The following is a 4213-nucleotide window of genomic DNA, read 5'->3' on the forward strand; positions in this document are numbered from 1 at the left end:
CCAGTAAGAGTGAGTAGGATAACTCTCCTTGTCAAGGGCGGTCACTCTCAGCACAGATATATGGTGGCTTAATCATAGAGTGACACAAAATAAACCCAAAAGAAAAATAAAAGGAACGAACTCACCCCAGAATCCAAGTGTCGTAAGCAACTGTCTATCAGTCTGTGGCCACTAAAGCTGGTTAGCTGAAGCTATGGATCTGTCTTGTCTTGTCTGAGGTAAGACGTCACTCTGAAAAATGAATAAAACTATTATATGTGTAACAATAGAACAAAACAAGAGGAATCTTTACAAATTATTGCTGCAGTTAAATGGGTGTTAATAATGTTCGAATAGCTACTGTGTCTGGTCGACCAATCCCACTTCTGACACCATTGTGACAGGAAAGGCCGTACCGGCGACAGTAACCATCAGAACAAATCAACACCCTTTACAATATTTACAAATTTATTTACAAAAGATGATTATTAACAATGAATAGATATGAAAAGAAAAAAAAACTGATTATCAGAAAGAAAAAAAAAAAAGTTCAGTATCTCTAGATACAAAAGTTCTTATACTTCCATTCTAATCTGACGTGACACAGGTCTTTAATGTAATTGTGAACTTTAAGTAGCACAAACAAAACAGATTTCTAAATTCAGTCCCTTTAAACCGTGAATACGTTGATTCCGTGTTGGCTCCCTATGGTGGTAGGTGATTGCATCCCTGAGCTGACTTCAGAGGATAACAAAAATCATCGTCTTTGCGGTTTACGGCACAACCATGGGACGAAAGCTCTGCGCTGGGAATATCACATCCAGGCGAGTGAAGACAAGTGAACCTCGGGCATTGTACTTCCGGGTTATGACATCACCAGGTAAAATCGTCTGGCGGAAGAAGCTAAAATATATAACATATGGTAAGCACCATAGCAAAACAAATAAGTCAGGGCATAAAACTGCTCCTTTGGTACACCATACCTCCGTAGGCTCCCATAAATAATACGTGCTACTTATACAAAATATATGTGCTACTAAGTTCAAACGTCACATGATTAAAATACGTCACTTATTACTTCCATTATTACAAAGATTACTTACTTAAAAGACTAAAGTTAAAGTATGAAAAAGATATGAAAAGTATATGATGAAACATTAGAGATACGGACATGATAAACTGCAGCTATTATTTACAACTACAAATTAACAAAATTCAATGTAAATCAAACGTTATATGATAGTTGGCATCCATATAATATCTAATGCCATACACTACAACGGACATTAATTAGATGTGCTATAGACTGGCACACAATTACAAATTACAATAACATATTACAAACATGGCACTAGACTTGCCATATAGATTTATACATAACAATACAATGCAGTAATGGCGTTCCATAATTAACAAAATGTTTGACATAAGTTTTTGAAACAGTGCTTTACAATTATCACGATACAAATTTCAGTATAAATTTTACATCTTATATAAACGAAACATTTAGACTCCTCTTTCTAAATAATTTACAAAAGTCTGAAAAATTTAATAAATTATCCTGACATACCGAAACTAGCCAAAATCATATGCCGAAAAGTAAATGTTACAGAATTCTGTAGAATGAACAAAAATTTATCAAATAAAAATCGTAATGCAAAAATCATACAAAAATCTAACAAATAAATTTCTTACCTCGATCGAGCATAAATTTCTAGCAAGAAAATAATTCAGACATAGATTCGTCTATAAAGTCGTAAGGTGGTGTGCGCAAGGCATATCTAGCCCAGTCTATTTAAAGGATAATGTCCCGCCAAATACTAAATTTCATAGGATTCACGGCTAAGCCGTGGACTCCGACTATTGTCATTTTCACGGGATTCACGATATAGCCGGGGAATCTAACTACTTTGGCGCGAATTTAAATTGACAATTTGAGGCCCATTATAATGGTTTTGGGGATAAAAACATAAATTACTGAAGTTTATAAAATATCAACTTTCTTATTACTGAACAGAATTTAATGAAATTTACATAGAAATTTAAGTTATGAAATACAGAAAAACATGAGAGGTATTTCATGCGTGAAATCTGACATTTACCTCAATAACTCAAAAATTTACAAAAAGATGATGCAATACCTGCATTTACAATACAGATAAAATAAGGCCCGTATGTCAATTTGTGACACATTTTTCTGAAAGAACCTAACATGTCCCATGCAAAACTACTGATCACCTGTGTGAAGTTTTATTAAATTGTGTCAAGGGGATGAGGAAAGATGGTGCGCACAAGATTGTGTCTATGTATATAATATAGTAACAAAAAACAAACCCCGTAACTCTGCCATTTTTTTTTTTTTTTTGAAAGAGCCTAACATGCCCCATGCACAGATACTGTTGTTACTGATCCTTGTGTGAAGTTTCATTAAATTGTGTCAAGGGGATGAGGAGAGATGGTGCGCACAAGATTGTGTCTACGGACGTACAGACGGACAGATAGACAGACAGGCAGGCAGGCAGGCAGACAGACAGACGGACGGACGAACAGACGGACGGACGGACAGACAGACAACCTGAAACCAGTATAACACCCTTACAACTTTGTTCTTCGTGGGGTACAATTAGAGTTGTTCAATTATAACAACTAAAAATTATATAATATATATTAATATATTGGTTAATATTTTCTTAAATAATATTGAATCAAAAATAATTTTAGCATATTTTGGTTTCTAAACAGAGATATTTAAAGTAGGTCGTGCCTGTCGTCAAGTGGATCCTCTATCACCATATATTTTTATCCTCTGTAAAGAAATACACATTCATAGAAGCAAGAAATGACTCACTTAAAGGCATTTATATTAGGGAATTTTCGTCGCGAAGCGACGACAATCGGGATCGAATCCCACTACGGTAACATACGAGGTAATCCAAACAACACATACTATCCAAATAAGAAAATATGGAATTCCGGTTTAGATCATGGGCGTGCGACGACCCCGATGAAATTCGGGATATCGCGGTCTTCGTTAATGTTAATAAACGTCCGTCAGATCAGTAGGCCAAACGCAATATCCGCACAATAAGATGTCTGCGACACGAAAGAATATTCAAAGTAAGCTGTTAATTTTGTCGCGTCACAAGCTAATCAGCCGGTAACATGACTACACTGATATAATTTGTGATACAAACATGCTTTATTCATTACAGAGTAGCATTTTTAAACGGCGACATTTTGAATATTTTTATCTTTACATTGATTTACAGTGAAAGTAGATACAGTTACACTGGCGCCAACATTTTGAAAATTTGAGAAAACAAAAACTTTCTCCAACGAGTTATTCAGCTAGGGGAATATAGAGAATAGATTAAATTTTGTGTCACCTTTGTGTCGCTTTTCAGTTCGTATTTTAATCCCTTTCCGGTACTTTAATTACTTGGAACTTCTCTGTTACTCGATCCTATATAAGCCTATATTGAATTTTTAGAATTAAGAAATCCGTGATTTTACTTGCAGGCATGACGGATTAATGGAATTATTTTACTTTTATATAGAATATGGACGGTACTCCAGTACAGCATGTGCATGGTTGGACCTGTTGACATTTTTAGAAACGTGAGCAACTAACTTTCCAATGTAAACAAACACCCCACCCATAAAAAAGCATAGAAATTCCTTATTTTTTCACCATTTTATTTATTCATCCATTTGAAATGGGCCTTTAAGATTACTTTTTCTTAATGCTCACTGCATACACAGTAATTAAGTTGAGCTAATGATTCTGCCCATAAGTAGTGCTCAGTCTAAATATAGGGAATCACATTGGCTTATAGAAAACAAAGCAGTATAAAATACACAGAATCGCGACTGGCTGTAATCTCGCGTGATCTCCTGTCAGAGCGTGAATCGGCGTTACCTTAGCAAAAACAAATATCGACGAGCATGGAGTTACAATTTGTAACTACATTTAACTACTGTTAAACTACATTTAAAATATAATGTTAGCTTCTAAAACAACATTACTTTAATGTGAAATTTTCTTAAGACACAAAAGTACATCTTTCTTACCATTAAACGAAATGTGGTCATAGTGTGATAATTAATTTACCAATGAATAATTGCTTTCGCATACAAAATGGCGCGTGGAGAACACGTCACTTCCGGTTAACGAGATATCATTCAGTTGTCACGTTTTATTTTTTTGGTGAGATTTGCTTATATATGCCTTTTA

General features: G+C 34.8%; 1 long non-coding RNA gene across 1 annotated transcript; it reads right to left on the reverse strand.

Annotated features, from left to right (window-relative positions):
• Positions 1-429: 429 nt before the first annotated feature.
• On the reverse strand, positions 430-2163 carry LOC128554779 (uncharacterized). The gene is made up of 2 exons (XR_008369693.1): positions 1675-2163; positions 430-882 (listed from the first exon to the last, which is right to left on the reverse strand). It is a non-coding gene; the product is annotated as an uncharacterized LOC128554779 (long non-coding RNA).
• Positions 2164-4213: the final 2050 nt, after the last annotated feature.

This window comes from Mercenaria mercenaria, unplaced genomic scaffold (genome assembly GCF_021730395.1).
Source record: "Mercenaria mercenaria strain notata unplaced genomic scaffold, MADL_Memer_1 contig_737, whole genome shotgun sequence".
In the NCBI taxonomy this organism is placed as follows: Eukaryota; Metazoa; Mollusca; class Bivalvia; order Venerida; family Veneridae; genus Mercenaria; species Mercenaria mercenaria.